Raw genomic sequence first — 22,391 nt, forward strand, 5'->3', positions numbered from 1 at the left:
AACACAGATGTTCTTTTCAAAGGCCATATATTTCTGAAAAATGCAAAAGGTCTCACTAAAAAGAAAATACTAGGTGGAAGAAAGCATTTTATTTTTATAACATTTTTGTTAGCACATGTTCATCATCTTTATATGAGATGCATTATTCAGTTAATTATCTTTATAAAATTAAAATGTAATATATCAGAGGGAAATTGCCAGAAGGAAAGCAGAACTACAAATTGTGGTAAAAGTAGCTGGTTCTATAGTAAATTTTAGCTTACTAGAAAAGTCCCTTTCAGCCAATCTTTATCAAGCACCCTATATATCAAACACCATGCCAGATGCTTTAAGAATACAAGAAGGCAGTATGATATGATATATGGTCTGTGCCCTCAAGGCATTTTTAGTTCAGTTGGAAAGAGCAGTGGTATGTAGATATAGATACAAAAATCAACAGTGCTGGGACACGAGTTGTGCCATAGTCCAAAGTACAGACCTGGAGCCCAGTGCCTCATTTTAAATCCCAGCTCTACCCCTGAAGGCCAGGATTAGAGTTAAGGGCTCACCTTGGGCACACAATTTACAAGGATACCAAAAGTTTGGTGATCAAGATAAATATTTTAATGCAATATTTTTAAAAATCAAAATTAATACAAAAAACTCATGGTGCACAAAATAGCAAAAGTTTAAATGCATACAGTCTCCAGCAATCCTGTGTCAAGTCATACTGGAGCCTGAAACAAAAGAAAAACATGTGTCCCTACATAGATGTTTCACTGTATTTTTAACTGATATTATTTTTCTGTGACACTGATGTAGTTGAGAAAATGTTGAAAATGAAAAAGTAGGTGCACGAAACATGACATTATTTTAAGTTTCAATATTTTACTTTTACTCAAACTAGAATTTATTCTAATTTACTTTCCTGGCTTTCAAGGAAGGAAGTTTATTACTTACTAGCTTTGTAAACCTGAGTGAATTTCTTAACCTTTCTTCTCTTAGTTTCCTCCTCTATAAGGGATGGGGCAAACAGGGCCACCTCACAGGGTTGTCATGATGGTTAAATGAGTTTATTACATTTTAGGCACTTAGAACCGCACCCTGCCCAAATTCTTTCCAAGGTATGAATTGGCTATTACAGCGTCTCACATAGACAGTGAAAGTTCTGGAAGACCAGAGACCAGAGGTCAGCTTCTGCGGAGATGATTGGTCACTCATGACCTGATACATCACTGCACAGGAGCATATGCTCCATGGGGGCTTGCTCACCACCTTATAGTGAGGTCTACAGTAGGTCAAGACCCATGACAGGCACTTGATATGTATTATTTTATTGGACGGGTAACAATCAGAAAGTTCTTTACAAAGAAGATAAAATTTGAATTGGTTGGCTTTGATTAAATGATAAGAATAAAACTGGAGATGATGAGAGAAGGCACAGTAACTTTAAATGTGCTGAGTTGGAGTTACTAGCAATATACCTAACTAGGAGTATCCATCAATCATATGGAAATGTGAGGGGGGCAGTTTGGAAGAAAAACCAAAATGTAAACGTGGCCATAATTCACATGGTTGTGATAGGAGCATCGCATAAGCAGACGCCTCTCTAGAGGAGCTTGCTTGAAGCTTTTGCTTGAAGCAGAGAGACCCACGTCGTCGTCGTCGTCGTCGTGAAGACCCCATGAACTGTAGCCTACTAGACTCCTCCCTCCATGGGATTCTCCAGGCAAGAGTACTGGAGTGGGTTGCCATTTCCTTCTCCACGGGGTCTTCCCAACCCAGGGATCGAACCAGGGTCTCCTGCATTCCAGGCAGACGCTTTAACCTCTGAGCCACCAGGGAAGCCCCCTCTAGAAGAGCAGAGAGGTACAAAGAACAAAGAGCAAGACCAAGATGCAGGGACACTGACCGGATGAGTCTGCAGAGGAGCTGCGGAAGATGCCTGAGAATTCAGGATGATTCTTGAGAAGCAGCAGCCTCCAAGCCGTATAACATCTCCCTGACTCCCAGGACATCTCTTAAATAAGTGTAAATGACATGAATTAAGAAAGACTTAGATCATTAAAGGTACTCATTAAAAATTATTTTGTGTCTTCCAAAAGTTGATGAAAGTTCAGATGAAACATCTAGCAGTTAATAGAGTAGGGCATTACCTGGAAGTCCGGTGATTAGGACTCTGTGCTCTCACTGCCAAGGACCCTGGATCAATCCCTGGTCAAGGAACTAAAATCGAGGCTAAAAAAGTAAACAAAAGGAACACACACACCCAAAAAAAAAAAAACACAGTTGATAGGATATGTGTTAACATCATATATTTATGATCATATATTTACTTCTAACTACATTCCAGAAAACACATTTATAAGCCATTTATTAGCTCATGGGGAATAAGCTGGTATGATATACACTGTCGTTGCCTGTTTAAATCTATCCCTTCCACTCTTGGGAAAGCCTTGACTTGGTTCCCATGGCCAGGTGCCACGGAAGGGGCACCATGGGTCAAGCCCTGGGACGGTGTTCTAGATTCAATTCTAGCCAATGAGACATGAGAAGAAATCTTCTGGTTAGGGGCATACATACTTCTGGGAGAAACTTTCTTGCTATTAAGGAGTGACAGGCAAGAAGAGGCCATTCCTTCCCTCTGACTCTGGAAATCTTGCTGGGATTTAGAGCTTGGAAGAGCTTCATCTGTCTTGGGACAAGGGAAGAGCCAACACATAGAGGGTGGCAGAGAAGAAAGTTGGATAGACCCCGGCTCTTCCATGACGTCACTGAGCCCTTGGATTAACCAATGCTAGAATCAACCCACCTCTGGCCTTTTAAATGGAACAATAAATCCCCCTATTGTTTAACCCCAGTTGAATCAGAGTTTCTGTGACTCAGTCAATCATGGTTATAGGTTTAAGAAGAACTGACCTTCCCTTTTCTAGTGATTCATCAAATTTTTACTAGAATCCAGCCTTCATATGTATGGCAGGAATTAGAGTTGTGAATCCCCAAAATGTGGATTCTTTGCTTCTTGGAATAGGATCTATAATGAATAAAAAAAATGTTAGCATATGTTTGCTTGTCTTAAATGTATCAATAAATTACTAGGCTCACATACCAGCAGAGATACCCTACCTAAGCTGCCTTGCTATGCAAGATTGGAGACTATAATAGTAAATGGGCTCTATTCAGAGAAGTAGCTGGAATAAGGGACCCAGTAAGAAGCTTGATTGTGGATTCTATGCTATTTCATTTGTTACACAAATATTTGTTTCCAGCTGGAGTAGGAGTCCCATATTAATTAGAGCTAGAATTGCTGACTTGGTTTATAGAACGTAGACAAGAAACACTCCTCATTCCTGACTCTTAAAATGTTAGAGGGGGAAAGGAGGCGTGACATTATTCATACCACAATAGCTTCGAGATGAGGTTGCATCACTTATGAAATTTTAAGAAATCACAGAAGATAGTGACACCAAATACAAAGCCAATTAACCCTTCTATTTGGCAGCTAATAGCCTTTCAGCATGACTATTTTCTTTTTCCCCTCATTAATTTTAAATGCTATTGACAAGACTTTTAACCTATTCATTTGTTTTTAATCTCTCTCCCACCCCATGCAGTGACCACTCTCTCCCTTCTACTATGTGAGCAAAGAACAGGTTCTGTGCTTCCTTGTCTCAAAGGATGCTGTGGCAGAGCATAGAGCACAAGTTACCTGCAATATATTTTCCTTCTTGACTTTTGTTTTCAAAAGCTTAAGCCATTGATTCATTTGTGGGGTGCATGTGTGTCAGGAGGGGTGGGGGACCTATAAGGGAAACATGAAGAAAGTGGAGTGTTCATCAAACTAAAAGATTCCAGGAGACAGGGGAGACGGACAGAGGTCTGGGCTCCTCAAGCATCAGCGACCAGAACCATCTCCATAAGTGACCTAAGGAATGACCAGATCTTCAAAGGCTCAACTTTATGATACAACCAAGGAACTAGAACTCTAGGCAGCAGCCACACCATAGGTCACCATGCTCTATGTGCTGCAGGGGAAAAAACAGAGCCAGCAGGTTTGAAGGGACTGTACTGGCTGGGGCAGAAGGTGTCTCAGAGGTCACCAGTACAGTCCAAGGACTGAAGGCCTTCCCCTATATCTTGGTGCTATGAGACCCCAAACTTCCAAACAACCCTGGGGGTGAGGATCTGGGGGCAATCATGTATGCCTATAGATATACATTACCCTCTTGCTATATAGGAAAAGGTGAGGTTGAAATTAAGTTGATTTAAATACATGCAAAAACTCAGTATCCCTTGCCACCTAGGTCTGTGGCCTAGAAGTCATACCAGCAAACATTGACCATTTAGGGCCCACCCTCAGCAAAATCCCTCTCTACGTTAAGTTAGTTGTGTCCACTTTGGGAAAGTGCCAGAAACCCTTGACTCTAAATTTGTCTTAAAATCTCTAAGTACATGAAAGCAGCTTTCATGTGGAGGGGCACAACATGCATGCTGCCAGACCATTCTAGATAGAGACCAACAAGCAGCACCAGAAACACCTCTTTAAATTTCGGGAGCATCAGATGGTCCAACCTAATGTCTGGTTGAAAGCAACAGAAGACAATCCTGCTCACTTTATTTCAGATGGAGTATTGGGAGGATATTGAAGAGTTCATAGGATAAATGGGAGGATTGGAGACCAAGGTTCAGAAAATGGGCTGGACACCAAAAGAGGATGGACAGTAGGGACCAAAGTCATGCCATAGGAGTGTCTGCCCCTGCTAGTCCCCACTGGTGCCCACAGCACAACACCATCACTACAAGTGGTTTCTGAACAATCTTTGAATCTTCGCTTTCCTCCCTTGATGTTCAATGTCCCAGAGGGGAGGGTCTGACGGGCTGAACCTGGATCCTCCTCAGAATGTCTGGGGTAGGGAGGAGGAATCATCCTTGATACAGAGTGGAGCACTAGTCCTCCCCAGTACGACACACAATGAGGCATTGCCTGCAGATGGAAAGGGAGGATGCTGAGCAGAAAGCAAACTAGGCAAATGTCCACCACATTCCCAACCATTTAGGGAGAACAAAAGGATATTAAAGTTCTGAAAGCTCCAGCTTTAAATGAACTACCTTGGAAATACATTTGCCTTATTTCTTGGAATCAAGCCCTGTAAAAGTGTTACGTAGGCTTGTAATTTCACTCCCAGATCAATTTGTAACCCATGACCCTGATTCCTGCCCCATACTTGGCCCTGGATTGCTTCTTCTGTTGATTTTAGATTACAATAGCAATTCCCAGCTCAGGGACAGAGGCTTGCCAGGCACCCACATTTAGAACAACACTTTCACTTTATCTCTCACCTCTTACCTCTCAGGGTACACATGAGTCCTGTTGGCTACCTGGTAAAGTTAAGAGGGAAGATAAGCTTAAGGACCTTATCGATCCCTGGGTAGGGAAGACCCCTCGGAGGAGGAGGAAATAGCAACCCACTCCAGTATTCTTGCCAGGATAACCCCATGGACAGAGGAGCCTGGTGGGCTACAGTCCATGGGGTCCCAAAGAGTTGGATACGAATGTGTGTCTGTGCATGCACACATATATTCATGTTCAGGCTTAAGGACCACAGAATTAAAAAGCTATTTCATCTCCTTACTTAGAGACAGAACTAAATTCCGGAAAAGTAGGAATATGGCCTGTTTTTTAAGCTCTTCAAGAGGCAGAAAAACACTATTCTCGATATATCCAATAATACATAAGAAACAAACTGTGTTTGAAGACTCAGAAGAAAACAGAGAACCCTTGATAAAAATGGGAAGTGGGGGAGGGATAAATTTGGAGATTGGGATTAACGTATACACAGTGCTGTATTTAAAATAGACAACCAACCAGGACCCACTGTATAGTACAAGGAACTATACTCAACATTTTTTAATAATCTATAAGGGAAGAGAATCTGAGGAAGATTATATATATATATAAAACGTATAACTAAATCACTGTGCTGGACATCTGAAACTCACACAATATTGTAAGCAACTATACTTAAATTAACAAACCAAAAAAATGTGAAGGAAGATAGACAAGCATAGGAGGAAGAGGATGTCCAAGGGATTATGACAGTGGCTGGGGACATAACCTCCCCACATGCGTGACTGCTCCTGGCTGCTTTGCCAGCTTCACGCAGCAGACAAAGTGAGCAGACGTAGTCTCTGTTGGAGGCTGAGGCTTCTCTCACATCTGTCAGCGCTGGAGGGAAGAAGCCTCAGGATCTGAGTCTGACAAAAGAATCTCCCTTTTTCAAGAGGTTCATCAGGATCCAGACAGAGGGAAACACATGCTCTGGAAAGGGAACAACCAGATGAGGTCTAAGGGCACATTCAAACCTGTGTGTGTATTAGTTGCTTAGTCGTGTCCGACTCTTTGGGACCCCATGGACTATAGCCCACCAGGCTCCTCTGTCCATGGGATTCTCCAGGCAAGAATACTGGAGTGGGTAGCCATTCCCTTCTCCAGGGGATCTTCCTGACCCAGGGATGGAACCTGGGTTTCCCACATTGCAGGCTGATTCTGAGCCGCTATGCTACAAACCTGCAGTGAGCACTACAAAGGTCTTAGCATTGGTCAAAGCATGACCAATGCTTGATACATATGAATTCATTGAATTTCTTTTAAAAAGAGAAGTAGGGAAATTTTAAGTAAAGGCAAAATCTTTCCAATGCTTCTTGTTCTAGTTTTCCTTAGCTTTGTCCCTCAGTTCACGCTATATGTAAGGGCCTTATGTTGTTAGTTAGTCCAAAGAAGGACCAAGTCATCCCAGGCCATGCCTCCCTCCACCTTCCCCAGTCCCAGGTAATTGAATGTGCCAATTAGCAGGGCCTTGAGAGTCACAGCACCAGTGGCTCCAGAGTTGGCCACTTGCAAACAGTGAACAGGTTCTGGCTGGCCATACCTCAGATTTGGAAAGCTGCTCTGTACCCAACCCTGAGGTGCGGTGCAAAACCCGGACAAGAACAGGCAAGTGCTGCCGAGTTCTGTGGATGCACGGGGGCGAGGAGCCTGCTCTGGGCTTACTCCAGTTTAGGCTCTGAAAAGGGAAACCTGGGGCAAAGGTAGAGAGTCCTGAAGGAAAATAGAGCAAATTAAAAAATTCTAAGGATTCCGCTGAGACACAGAAGCCTGTATCTCTTCCCTGCCCCTTCCCTCATGACTGATCACTCTGCTTAAGGAGTTTCTGCCTCGGGGAAAGTGAAACTACGTATTTGTCTCATTTCTCATCTGAGTTGAAGCCAACATATATAGCAATTATAGATATAATAGAAAATATAAATAAAATACCTAATATTGAAGTTCCTCACAACATTTTCTTAAATACGATTGACAACAACTGAAGGTCATGGATTGAGGTTTTTGTGTGACTCATGTTCATTTCTTTCCATTTCTTAGCTGTCACAATCATCCCACAGTAAAAGGGTTTCTAGCCTATTATTACTTCAGGAACACTAACATTTCTTAAGGGACCTCCCTGCCCCAAGGAGTTTTTGCTCCATCTCCAAAGAAGATAGAACATTCTTAAGGAGTGAGTCAACTTATCACATCAGTTAAGGCATCCATTGCTCAGCCATCAATCTTTGTATCAATCAGATCTGCACAGATGTCCTATAGGAGACCAAGTTGCTCATCTGAGGGCAAGCCTTCAGCTGGTCAGAAATTCCCAGGGTGAGTTTTACAAGCAGTGCTGGGACCCTCATGCTTCCATGTTTTTTGGTATAAGTTGCTGGCTCTCAATCATCATGTTTTAGGGCTCAGATGGAAGTGAAAATGGCTTCAATTCCAAAATGGAAGTGTACCATATAGTTCCACAAGATCTAGGTACACCAGATTTTTAATGTATAAAGATGCTTGCAAACTTTACAAGTGCTCAGCAGTTCAAGTTCCCTCCGTGCTCCTGACCCATGAAGAAGAAAAAGGGCATCAGGACTGATAACTTGCTCCATGTCTCTCCTCTCTACTTCCGATCTTACATGTTCACTCACCTGCCTCCAGCTGAAGGAATGGGTACCCCTTCCGAGACCGGCATAATGTTCCTGGTAGTGCTCCATCCTCTTTCATTTTCTCCCTTGCCAGTAACTCCCCGACCCCATCTTCTCCCTGAGAAACATGGTCAGTGCTCTCCATCCTGAAAAACCGCTTCGTTCTACTCCTCCCCTTCTCGCTGCCAATCTCCTTGAATCCACTGTCCTCCTTTCTCTTCACCTGCCACTCAATGCTGTCCTGACTGAACTTAATACGAGTTTTTTTCCCACTTGTACTTTCTTCTTTGGATGTTTACAACTATTCTCATGGTGTCATATATTACTTCAGTTCAGTTCAGTTCAGTCGCTCAGTCGTGTCCAATTTTCCGTGACCCCACGAATCATAGCACGCCAGGCCTCCCTGTCCATCACCAACTCCCGGAGTTCACTCAAACTCATGTCCCCAGAGTCGGTGATGCCATCCAGCCATCTCATTCTCTGTCATCCCCTTCTCCTCCCGCCCCCAACCTTTCCCAGCATCAGAGTCATTTCCAGCGAGTCAACTCGTCGCATGAGGTGGCCAAAGTATTGCAGCTTCAGCTTTAGCATCAGTCCCTCCAATGAACACCCAGGATTAATCTCCTTTAGAATGGACTGGTTGGATCTCCTTGCAGTCCAAGGGACTCTCAAGAGTCTTCTCCAACACCACAGTTCAAAAGCATCAATTCTTTGGCGATCAGCTTTCTTCACAGTCCAACTGTCATATCCATACATGACCACGGGAAAACCATAGCCTTGACTAGACAGACCTTTGTTGGCAAAGTGATGTCTCTGCTTTTTAATACACTATCAAGGTTGGTCATAACTTTCCTTCCAAGGAGTAAGCATATTTTAAGTTCATGGCTGCAATCAGCATCTTAAAAACTGGTAATTCCAAAGATCTATCTTTAGTCCTAAACTCTTAGTTCCAAACCATTTCTCAGTGAATACTGGTTATGTCCATCTGGCTGTGCCAGAGGTGATGGGCCAGAGGCACCTAAATAAATAAGTCTAAATCCAAACTCATCTGTTTTCTCATCTCTTTTCAAATCCACATCCCCAGAAAATGCCTGAATTTTATCAACCTAAGAGTTACTTTCAAACATCAGAAATTCTAAACAAGAAAATGCTACATACTCTAAACAATCCCAAAGATACAGAGGAATATGGGAGAAATCTGTGACATCCATAAAAGCAAACAAGAAAAACACTGAAGAATAACCTTAAAAATTATTGAATAAAGAAACCCCCAAAGATGTACAGGAAAACTGATTAAAAATGAATTAATATGGTATCTTAGAGACAACTGGTGAAGATGAGACAACTATTAATTAAGAAGTCAAAACTGATGGTTCTTGCTTGAATTTAATTTGCTTAGGCTTACCACTTCCCACTGAAAAGATCAAAGGACATCATTACCTGGAATACGGTATTACTGTTGGCAAAGTTGATTTTCTTGCTGGATCTGCCCAACAGAGCAGGAACATGTGCTTCTAGGAGAAAGGTAAATGTGATTTGTAGCTTTTCACACTCACTTACAGTAGAGCAGACACCATAGTAAGCAAGCCCTAGTAGTACCAGGGGAAAAAGCCAAGAGGAGATGGGTGTCAAAAATCTTCATTTCCTCCATGTGTTAAACAAAATTACACACATCACAAACTGTGGTCAATTTCTACAAGTGACTCCAAGATATAAGAGAACTGGATTCTAATCAATATTCACCAGTTCCCAGCTTTCATGTGTATATTATTCAGTGACCTTTGGCAAACGACTTACATTTTCTGAGATGATTTCCAGATCTCAGGACTGTCACACAAAAAGGACTGTCACACAGTTACAAATCATTCGACAAAATCAAACTCAAGCAAGATAGTTAAATGTTCGAAATTCCCAGTCCTGCCAACTGACTTGTAGAATGTTCAAATATAACTTTCCAGTTGCCAAAAAATGGAATCATGTTAGCTTACATTTCTAGGAAATGTCAGATGAGGCAATTTTGAAAATCCACCTGCTGTGCCTAAGCCTGAATCTAAAACAATAAATGGTCCATTTTTCTCTGGAAGTTGAATTCTACTGAATTAATCTTGTTACAAGATGAAAGCCTGAAAGTAAATATGATGAATCACTCCTCCCACCATGCCGGTGTGTGGTGCGAGCACGGCACCCCGCTTTCTCCCCAACATGGCTCGAGTCAGGAGCCAAGCTTCCGAAGCAAAGTGTGATCAACAGATGCTCGTTTCCATAACTGGCACTTCTCCAGTAGCCAATCCCAAATTTAATTAGCCACTTATCTGAAGCAGAAAAGGATTTCTAAAGCATTCTAGTAACCTGTGCTCGACTTTCCTTTGGTGCTTGCCTCAGCCCCATGTGCCTCTTTACCCAGAAGCCTTTGAAGTGTGCATGTCAAGCACAGGATGTGTACTAATTCTTACTGTAAATAAACAGTTCTCTAAAAATGTCCCTGAGATTGTTCTACTAGAGAGAGTAATATCCCATTGAACTGAAGACCACGTGTCTTCATGGGAAGGACACTACAAGGGAAGGATACTAGAAATGAGGCTGTACGTGTAACTCAGTACTAACAGGTCTCTACCAATGTTTTACTTGGGCTAACTCACAACAGGTCTACTGTAACCTACCCAGCACTGGACTCCCTTCAACCTGTGGCCAGATCCTACATGGTCCCAGTGGCTATGCTCGTGTAATACCATCTGAGCAATACCCTCACCCCACTCTTCACTCTGCTTATCTCGTATTCAGTGAATTCTGTCATTCTTGGAACAAAAGAACTGTCTACACTCAGTCCTCTTAACAACTATCTACTCTGTGATGGGGTTTCCAGGAACCCGTGTGGCTTCACAATCATCTCAGGGGGTCTTGTTGGCTCGGAGGGCTGGAGTCAAGCTGAAGCAGAAGGTATGGATGCCCATGGAGTACTGGCAGATGGCGAGGGGAGGTTTAGTCAAGCACTACCAGCTGGAACCACGTTCCTCTTGCCTGCCCAGCATCCTTCGCCCTGCTTTTCTAGGAGAAAAGCTCATCTTGGTTGCGGTGAGCCCATCCGTGTGGGTCAGCTGACCTCCCCTCATCCTCAGAGCGCCCAATTCCTCCAAGGCCACAGTGACTGGGATAAAGCTGAACCTGTGACCTAGGTCAAGCCAAACCTCTTATAATTTGAGTTCTCAGGTGACACTTTCTCCGTGCACTGAGCTAAAAGAGTGTGAGTCTTGCTCACCACATGGAGAGACTATGTCTGCCAGGTGGAGGCAGGGGACTTCCCATACACACCATTTGAGCCTTGCATCTGACCCTCTCTGGAGCCTGGAGTTCACTTCTGTGAGCAAGTCAAGTCCCATGTTTGCTTCATCTACATACTATATGATTCTTTCCCTGAAAACCTCCCAACACCTAAGCTCATCCCCTCCCCAGCTTCTGCCTAACTTATTTAGATGGTTATCTTCCACCCTTTGCCTTGAATTTTCCATATTATCCCCTCTAGTCCTTTAAACTCAGATCAGCACCTAACTGTGAAAGGACGTTTCCTATATAAATCCATTCCTGCCAAAGCCTTCGAGCCTCTGATATATGTGTACATGAATACATTCCATCCCATGGTCACATCCTAACTGCTATTCCATGAGATCCATTCTTGCTCTATCACTGTTCTTTAAACAAGAGGTTTTAATTGGTGGGGAAAAAAGAGAAGATTCTCACTTTAAAGTGTCCTACCTTTTAGAAATGAAATCCCATGGTGAAATACAGTGAGGCTCCAAGGTGTGCTTATGTGCTTTTTAATACATGCTAGTGTTTGAAAGCTTATTGTACACTAAGCAGTGTGCTGAGGACCTTATATGTATTTATTCATTAATCCTTACAAAAACTTTATGTGCTGGGTACTTTTCTCTCCTGTTTAAAGGAAGAGGTATTAAGGCTTCAAGAGTCTAAAAAATCTGTTCAGGGTCACCCAGCTTGTAGGCTGAAGTCTTTGTACTGACTGAATCCACAAACTCTTTATCATCCCTTAACCCCACCTGCACACCAGGGAACAGACATTTGCCTTCTTGGAATGCCTCAGTGAGGCTTCTGCTGGAGTTGCTCTGCACAAGTAACTCAGTACTAGGAGGCCAACATTTTAACTGGGTTAACTCACAACTCTTCTACCTAGCTCTGGACCCCCTCCAACACACAGCCAGATCCCAAGGGATCTGGTGGCTGCATTCATTTAGTATTATTCATTTTATTAATAGTATTAATATCCTTTTTTTTTTTACTTAAATGAAATATGCTTGGTTATTTTGCTTTTTGGTCCACAGCAATTCTAAAGGAATAAAAACTTAGAAGTGACTGTGAGGTGGAGGCCGAGCCCAGAAAACAGTGAGAGATGACTGGGAGAGTCAGAAGGAGCCTGAAAAGCTCTTAAAGAGCCATGGGAATTCTAGATATGCCCAGAGTCCACCTCTTCCCGTGGCTCTCTGTCGCCCGATTCACAGCCAGCCCTCGGAGCAAGGCATCCACCTTCTATTGATTCTGAAGGACAGCATCATCACGTGTAGTTGGTCCTCCAGGACACTGGGGGCACTGTATAGCCCTGTAGCATTGGCAAACGTGTGACTACTAAAAAGCTTATGTGGGGATTAAGTGGATATGCAGTCATCAAACTGTCCTTTAAAATATCTCAATTCATCTCCGCTCTTCCCTTCATGGTAATTTTGAAGCCAGGAATCACATCTAATATGTCTAACTTCATAATGAGTCATATAACGCTTAATGCCCAAATGTCTTTATTGCTGCTGCTGCTAAGTCACTTCAGTCGTGTCCGACTCTGTGTGACCCCATAGATGGAAGCCCACCAGGCTCCCCGATCCCGGGGATTCTCCAGGCAAGAACACTGGAGTGGGTTGCCATTTCCTTCTCCAAATGTCTTTATTACATAGATAATAAGTTCTATTTCCTTCCATGATGAGCAAATTGTACATCCTTAAACACTGTTCAAGTTGTAAATGTTTTGTGTTAGATGTTCCAGAGAAATCATTCCCTGAAACTTAAATGTTTAACTTACAGAAAGTTACCTCATTACCTTCATCCGCACTCAATATTTTTATTTGCCCACAAATCCAGGAAAACTAGAACAAGAATAAGAAGAGTAGGGAGAGTATTTTAGAAACTGGGATAGGAAGTGAGAAAAAGTAGAAGAGACAAAAAATCTGTATCAAAAGTAAGTACAGTAAAAGAATCTGCTAGAAGTTGCAAATGATTCTCAGGAAAGAAGGAAATCTCCCCCCACATACCCCTTACTTCCATCTCTACTCTGCAGATGTTAAAAAACAGCAATATACAAAAAGTGTTCACACTTTGCAGAACACTGGTAGTCAGCCTCCAAGGTGACCCCAGTGACTCCTGTCTGGTCATGTTCACACTCTGGTATAGTGTGTGTATATTGAGGAAGTGGACGGGGGATGCATACACGCTTGTATATACATGATTAGAGGAAAGAGATCTGGGTTTAAAAGTTTAAAAGTATTCAATATATTCATTAAAGAAAATTAAAACATAGGTAAAAGAAGATTACTTGAAGTCCAGGCCCTCACCTTGCTGTTTATTTCCCTCACATCCTCTGCCTACCCAGGCTTGCTTGTTTGTACAGCACCAAGAGTTCATGACAATGACAAACGATGAATCAATGTTCAAGCCTGGCCTTGACAATCCTAGCAAAGACTCCGCTTGACGATTTTTCTTTTTTTTTAATTTTAATTTTTAATCGGAGGATAATTGCTTTGCAATGTTATGTTAGTTTCTGCAACAACGTGCATCAGCCATAGGTGTGTGTATATATATATATGTATCTATCCTGTCCCTCTTGAGCCTCCCTCCCATCCCCCACCCCATACCACCCTCTGGATTACATTTTTTTCTTTTAAGATTCATTCTTAAAGGTACAGAAATGAGTTATAAAAATGTCTGTGTGTATAAATATGTATAAAGGGCACTCCAGTAAAATACTTTACAAGCACTTTCAGCACTTCCTGTGTACACCACACCAAAGCAGCTGTTTCCGGGAACCCTAAAGAAGACTGTTTCCACGCTTAGCGTCTAAATCTGATTTTATACTGCTCCTCAGCTAACATCAAAACTCATTTGTTTCACTGCGAGCAAGTGGCCATATTGTTCTGATCACTGGATAAAATAGACAATATTCTAAAAATTTAGATCCTCCATTATTCTATAATACATAGAGACCTTGAATAGAATCTCTATGTATATAAAATTTTGTCTTATTTCTCCTTTCACTGCTGGAGACAGGAAATATCAAGTTGGCTTAAACAGAGTCAGTTCAGATACTTCTGTCTTCAGTTTACAGTGAAAAAAACCCTAATAGTTTAGGGCCTACTTTGTACCTAGCATTTTATGAGAATTAACTTTAATCCTCACAACAGACTTAGAAGGTAATATTCACCCCATTTTACACATAGGAAAAATGTGGTTCTGAGGCATTAAGTAACTTGCCTAAAATCACCCAGCTTATAGGTCCTGGAGCCTGGATTGGAAGATCAGTCTTTACCTCCGAAGCCTCTTGTTCTTTTCATAGCCCCACCCGACCTATTCAACAGGGCTCTTATTTTCCATCTGATCGCCTGGCCTCCTGTCACCTGACCAAAATAGCTTTACCGAGCTTGGTCCTCTCACAAGAAAACTGAAACATCTCATGAGGAGCAGCCAGTTGAGGTCTGTGGGTAGGGTGGGGGCCTCAGAGGGGATGTGCAGACACAGCCAGCACACCTCACTCAACCTTTCCCACACAGACTGAACATTTAATTTTTAAAAATTCATATGTTCTTCCTAAAAAAGAAGGGAGTTTTATTGACAAGGGTTAAAATAGTCACAGAACAGATCAGATACAATAGCTTCATCTTATTACTTAATCACCTGGATTTTTTTCTGGGTGCTTATTTCTTGGGCAAGCAATTTCTTTTTTTTTTTTTTTGCTTAGCATCACCAGTTAACTTGTTCCTTTTAGAAACTCTCCATTCCTTGGTGTTCTGTACCATACCCTTGCTTCTCTGTAGTTGGAATGAGGGGTTTAAACAATCCAACTCTGAAATAGTGTCATTAACTATTTGGCTACAGAGAGCCCATGTGCCAGACACTGTTCTTGGAAATCTGAGGTGCTTTCCCTCTTGACTGTAACTTCCTGTCTGGAAGATATTGAGGTGAGGGTTCAAGTTTGGTGTCCCTCTTTCACATACAACTTCCCTGGTCTTTCACTTGTTTCAACAGTGGTTTCTGAACACCTACTATGCACTAATAATTCTCAGTGTAGTTAGTTAGTTAGTAACTGCCACTCTGCTGGCTTGCCTGCAAGTCCAGGGAGTGATGAATAAAATAATTAAGGCCTGTCATAACAGCTAACACTCATACAGGGCTTAAAGTGGACCAGGCACAGTTCCCAGGGCTTTACATACCTTAACCCATTTAATTCAACACCAACTGACATTTATAGTTGAAGAAACTGAAGCATAGAGAGGTTAAGATACTTGCCTGAGCTCACACAGTTTATAGAACCAAGATCTGAACCCAGGCAGCTGGACTCCAAGTCCACATATTTAAACACTGTGCTACATTGGTTCTCACATGATTAGGTTAATGGTATCCCAGGAATGTTTTATTTAAAAAACAGACAAATGTCCCCAAATGCCAAAAAATTACCCCAAAATCATATGTAACCTGTCACAGTCCTAAGCAGAGAAATGGTTAAAATGAGCTGCTTCGTGTGTTCTGTAATTCTGAGCAGTTCTGTATGTTAAGTGCATCCACTACTTAGCAGAATAGAACTGCTGACTCTGCCATTCAGAAGAATCGCTCTGAAGCTGAAGTGGTAATAATTCAAAATTGACAGACTTGGAGAGACTTGAAAAGCCAGGCTTGTTATTAGCATTTAATGGAATCAAGTATTTAATAGACCATAGTAGAAAGTATTACAAAAATAAATCTCAATAAATGAGCAGATTTCAGGAATATTTGGGGAGCAAAGAATTTTTTTAAATATTTCATATATAAGAAGTGGTGGTTATTCCTGGAAATACATCCCCTTAAGTTGACAAAATGGCTTTTGTTTTTGACAGAATAGTTTTAGATTTCTTAAAGTATTTATTTTTAGAAAGGTTCAACTAGAGCAAAAATAATTTAAATGTCAAAAAATTATTCAACACTACATAATTCTAAAGATACAACACAGACTTGTTAAATACTGTGAAAAATAAATATTAACTTTCTGATTATCATGTAAAGTGTGACACTGATTGTTATATAAAAGTAAAAATAATGCAATTTCATATCAATTCAATGCAATCCTTATGAAAGATTTTTAAGTTCAATGTAAGTATTAATAAATTCTATTAGTTCCTACTTATGAGTCTGTTGGTAGAAATGGCATGCTAAGCTGAGACTAGGATACTAGAGGGCTATTTTACTGAAATAAGTACTAAAAATACTGTGCATTCCTTTCTTGTTCAATTCAGTATGTTAGTGACCCCTAAAAAATAAGGGAGACCAAAGGCATTTCCAGTTGGAAGATGTCATATAAAATTGTCAATTCTGTCATCTCTCAAAAACCACCCAACAAAAAACAAAGGAAAGAAGAAATACAAAGGAGTAAATCTCATCTTCAAGAAAAAAGTCCTTTTTAATTTAACCACAAAATATGCAGTGGTGGTGGTGGTTCAGTTGCTGTCGAGTCTCCTCTGTCCATGGGATTCTCCAGGCAAGAATACTGAAGTGGGTTGCCATTTCCTTCTCCAGGGGATCTTCCCAACCCAGGGATCGAACCCAGGTCTCCTGCATTGCAGGCAATCTCTTTCCTGTATTGCCAGTGAATTCTTTACCAACTGAGCCAACGGGAAGCCCTCAAAAAGGTGGAAGGGGTACCAAAAGCAGTGGAGTTTGAGCAAAGGCATGAAAGGAAGCTTAGAGAGGGCACCCAAAGCTACATATCTTAGAAAGAGCTTAACAGGCAACTAATGAGAGGCACATACTGAGGCGAGAAATCAATAGCTTGGTTTGCACAACAATGAAAGTAAGGTGGTATTATGGGTTGATTTGTGTGCGTCTCCAAAAGATGCACTGAATTTCTAACCTCTGAATATGGCCTTATATAGAGTTTGCAGACATAATCAAGGTAAAATGAGCTCATACTAGATTAGGGTAGGCCCTAGTGCAATGACTGGTGTCTTTATAAGACAGAAATTTGGACCCAGAGAGGAGAATGCCATGTAAAGATGAAGACAGAGATTGGAGTGATGCTTTTGCCAGCCAAGAAACACACAGGTTGCTGGCAGCCAGGAGCTAGGATGGAGGCATGAGATGGATCCTCCCTCAGAGCCTCTAGAAGGAACCAACCTTGCCAACACCTTGGTTTTGAACTTCTGGCCTCCAGAACTGTGAGACAATACATTTCTGTTGTTTTAAGCCACCTGATCTGTGACACTTTGTTACGGCAGCTCTAGCTATCTAATACAGATGGGTAGGCTGGTAGCATGAGTTTCCCCAGACCTAGTTTGGTTTTGAGTAGCAGAGAAAGTAGCCCTAAATTAGAATTCCACCTACAAACCATATTAACAGGAAGTCATATGTTCAGGAAGAAAGAAAAGAGACTACACTGTGAACAGTTCTGCACTGCCTATCTTCACTGGCTGGGGAAGAGAAAGGCTGAAATATCTCACATACAAAGCCCTGAGTAAAAGAAAAATTCCCCAGGGTATAGAAGGTGTCCTTGGCCCCTTCACTACACAGTGAAAGTTGCTCAGTTGTGTCCGACCCCACGGACTGTAGCCCACCAGGCTCCTCTGTCCGTGGAATTTTCCACGCAAGAGTATTGGAGTGGGCTGCCATTCCATATACAAACCTCCTATAAATAAATATTTAATATAGGAAAAATTCTCCTCATTCAAACATGAAGAATAGAAAAGAAGGCAACAAAGATATAAGAAAAAGAAAACATACAGAAGCACAAATGCTGATGAATAGTCGCCATGAAAATGTTACCTCAGAGCAGATGAAAATTCTAAACACATATTTTGTCTTAAATTTGTTAAAAGATATAATGGAGCAATTGCTTTCAGTCAACAAGCATGAAACAAAGAAACAACACTAAAGAGAAGCAGTGAGGGGAGGTGAATGAAGGAGCAGAAACCTAAGCCAACAGAGCTCAGGAAAGAAAGAAATGAGAAAGAAACCAAGACCATGGCAGCGATAGATGCAAAACCGGAAGCACGGTAAGGAGAAAAAGATACAGTATGGAACACAGTGGCCAGAAATGAGGAAAAAGTACAAAATGAAATGTAAACAAAGACCAAAATGTTCAGAGAGAAATGTGTAATTTTTGGTCAATTTATATGTACGCAGGAGAGGGAATTCAATATTTGCAAAATAAAAGTACCTGAAGAAGACAACATGAAGAGTGGAAGAGAACAAACATTTAAAGATATATTTTAAGAAAACTTTCCCGGAGTAAAAGAAAACTTCAACTTACAAATTGAAATTGCATACCATGTCCCACAAAAATCTTGATTTGGAACAGTCACAGTAAATTTATAGTTCGAAATCTAGAGATTTTAAAATAAATATTCTTTGAGCAGCCAAGCAGGTTGAAGGGAGTAATCAAGATATTTACAAGGAAAAGCATTCAAATTAGCCCCAGATTTCTCTATGATAACATTAGACAGATACTGTAGCAATACATGAAAAATTCTCCCAGAAAGAAAGTATATATTCCAAACTGTCACTCACTTCCAAAAACAATAAGTAGTTTTGAATATGCCAGTGCTCAGGAAATACTGTTTCCAAGAGCTCTTTCTGTTTTAGTATATGTGCTGCCGAAATGAACACCAAGAGCTCTTTCTGAAGAAACCATCAGAGGACAAATTTCAGTCAATTGAGCCATAAACGGAAAAACTGCAGCCAAGAACTGCCTGTGAGCCCCTGAATCTATTTAATTGTGGGACTAGAACGAAAGCAAAAGTAGGAATTACGGTTTCAAAACTGAATGTAAACACTAAAAACTCTACCAAAGTAGAAAAAATTTGAATGAAAATGTTGAGAGGGAAAGGTGGAAAGGTAGGAAGTAGTTAGAGAATATTAATTTCTCCATTTTTTCTAGGTGGAAAGGTAGGAGGTAGTTAGAGAATATTAATTTCTCCATTTTTTCTAGCTGGGAGCCTCAAGATTTTTTTAAACTGAGAAAGCAGTTAATGAGAATATACAAATAAGTTACCAAAAAAGATTATATCTTTTTATAATAATATCATATCAGTTTAGTTCAGTTCAGTTCAGTCGCTCAGTCGTGTCCGACTCTGCGACCCCATGAATCACAGCACGCCAGGCCTCCCTGTCCATCACCAACTCCCGGAGTTCACTCAAACTCATGTCCATCGAGTTGGTAATGCCATCCAGCCATCTCATTCTCTGTCGTCCCCGTCTCCTCCCGCCCCCAATCCCTCCCAGCATCAGACTCTTTTCCAGTGAGTCAACTCGTCGCATGAAGTGGCCAAAGTATTGGAGTTTCAGCTTTAGCATCAGTCCTTCCAATGAACACCCAGGATTGATCTCCTTTAGAATGGACTGGTTGGATATCCTTGCAGTACAAGGGACTCTCAAGAGTCTTCTCCAGCACCACAGTTCAAAAGCATCAATTCTTCGGCGATCAGCTTTCTTCACAGTCCAACTCTCACATCCATACATGACCACTGGAAAAACCATAGCCTTGACTAGACAGACCTTGGTTGGCAAAGTAATGTCTGTGCTTTTTAATATGCTGTCTATGTTGGTCATAACTTTCCTTCCAAGGAGTAAGCGTCGTTTAATTTCATGGCTGCAATCAGCATCCACAGTCATTTTGGAGCCCCCAAAATAAAGTCTGACACTGTTTCCACTGTTTCCCCATCTATTTCCCATGACATGATGGGACCAGATGCCATGATCTTCGTTTTCTGAATGTTGAGCTTCAAGCCAACCTTTTCACTCTCCTCTTTCACTTTCATCAAGAGGCTTTTTAGTTCCTCTTCACTCTCTGCCATAAGGGTGGTGTCATCTGCATATCTGAGGTTATTGATATTTCTCCCAGCAATCTTGACTCCAGCTTGTGCTTCTTCTAGCTCAGCGTTCCTCATGATGTACTCTGCATATAAGCTAAATAAGCAGGGTGACAATATACAACCTTGACGTACTCCTTTTCCTATTTGGAACCAGTCTGTTGTTCCATGTCCAGTTCTAACTGTTGCTTCCTGACCAGGTTTCTCAAGAGGCTGGTCAGGGGGTCTGGTATTCCCATCTCTTTCAGAATTTTCCACAGTTTTTAGAAAAGGCAGAGGAACCAGAGATCAAATTGCCAACATCCACTGGATCATGGAAAAAGCAAGAGAGTTCCAGAAAAACATCTATTTCTTCTTCATTGACTATGCCAAAGCCTTTGACTGTGTGGATCTCAATAAACTGTGGAAAATTCTGAAAGAGATGGGAATAATATCATATAGGTAATATAAATAAAATTAGATGGAAAAAGAAAGGGAAGGGAAATAAAGAGGGTATACAGTATAAGTGGCTCAGAGTGTCTGCCTACAATGTGGGAGATCCGGGTCTATCCCTGGGTCAGGAAGATCCTCTGGAGAAGGAAATGGCACCCCACTCCAGTACTCTTGCCTGGAAACTCCCATGGATGGAGCCTGGTACACTACAGTCCGTTCTGTTCCGTTCCGTTCAGTCGCTCAGTCGTGTCCGACTCTTTGCGACCCCATGGACTGTAACCTACCAGGCTTCTCCGTCCATGGGATTCTCCAGGCAAGAATACTGGAGTGGGTTACCATTTCCTTCTCCAGGGGATCTTCCCGACCCAGGGATCGAACCCGGGTCTCCCGCATTGGTGGCAGACGCTTTAACCTCTGAACCACCAGGGAAGCCCACTCCACGGGGTCGCAAAGAGTCGGACACGACTGAGCAACTTCACTCACTCATACAGTATTATAATCTCATCAGTGTTCACAGTAGAGAATTAAGAGATTATTGGCTAAAGAGAAGATAATGAGATGGCTGGATGGCATCCCCGACTCAATGGACATGAGTGTGAATGAACTCTGGGAGTTGGTGATGGACAGGGAGGCCTGGTGTGCTGTGATTCATGGGGTCGCAAAGAGTCGGACATGACTGAGCGACTGAACTGAACTGAACTGAAGGACAGTATCAACCATCCTTAATAGAAAACTCTTAGATTGAGGAGGAAATAAAAAATTGACATTTCAGAATATCTGAAATATAGCAATAATGAAAACACTACAAATCAGATTTTAGAGGTATGATTATAACAGTGGTCCCAGGGAATCTCATAGTCTTCAGTAATAGCTATGTCTAAATAAAAAGGAAAAAGAAAACAAAAACTTTAAACTCTGACAAAACTTTAAACTCTCAATATGTTAGGTTTAGTTATTTTTATTTCTTTTCTAAGGAAAACAATTAAGCTATAAAGATAAAAATAGAGATTAGTGAATTAAAAGCCAGAGAAAAGGTAGAAATAAATTTCAAAAGCTGTTGCTTTAAAAACAAAACAAAAGGCAAATAAATCCTGTCTAACAAATCAAGGACAAAAAGAGAAATTTTGAAAACATAAATGAAACATAAGAGCAAATAGTCACAGATACAGAAGAAATTGAAACACTCGTGAAAGTTTAATGATGTAAAAGTATAATTTAACTAACTTTCCAAGAAGAGACAGAAAATCGAAACAGACCAACTGTAGAGAAGAAACAGAGAAAGTGGTCAAACAACACAGGTTACAATCTCCTGGGAAGCTTTTGAAATCTCTAGGAGTCCAGGCTATGCCCCAGGCCAATTAAATCTACATCTCTGGGAGATAGCAGTAGTTTTTAAGCTCTTCAAGTGTTCCAATATTTAGCCAAGGCTGAGAAGCACAATTCAAATTATTAAAGACGTTGAAAAAGATACTTAAACTGCTCTTAGGAATTCCCTGGCAGTCCAGTGGTTGGGACTTGGTGTTCTCTGCTGAGGGCCCAGGTTTGATCCTTGGTCAGGGAGATAAGATCCCACAAACCTTTAAGTGCAGCCAAAAGAAAAGCAAACTGCTCCCTTCCAAAGAGAAATAAAGGAAATTCTTGTTAATAATTAACAAGGTAAATTCTTACCTTGCAACGTTACTATTGATATTATTACTTTGTATAATAAGTAGTAATTATTATTTATAGTAACTATAATAATTTATAACATTATTATCAGTGTTACTTTGTGATAATGCCAATTAAGATAAAACTGATGCCAAAATATGACAAAGATAGCACACAAAAAAACTATAGGCCAATATTTTTGATGATTATCAATGCCAT

At 41.2% G+C, this 22,391-nt stretch overlaps 1 non-coding gene across 1 annotated transcript; it reads right to left on the reverse strand.

The window, feature by feature from the left end:
• Nucleotides 1–1,752: 1,752 nt before the first annotated feature.
• On the reverse strand, nucleotides 1,753–1,824 carry TRNAS-GGA (transfer RNA serine (anticodon GGA)). The gene has a single exon. It is a non-coding gene; the product is annotated as a tRNA-Ser (tRNA).
• Nucleotides 1,825–22,391: the final 20,567 nt, after the last annotated feature.

The sequence above is a fragment of the Moschus berezovskii genome, chromosome 9 (assembly GCF_049115385.1).
Source record: "Moschus berezovskii isolate FMDL1 chromosome 9, NW_MosBer_1.0, whole genome shotgun sequence".
Taxonomy (NCBI): Eukaryota; Metazoa; Chordata; class Mammalia; order Artiodactyla; family Moschidae; genus Moschus; species Moschus berezovskii.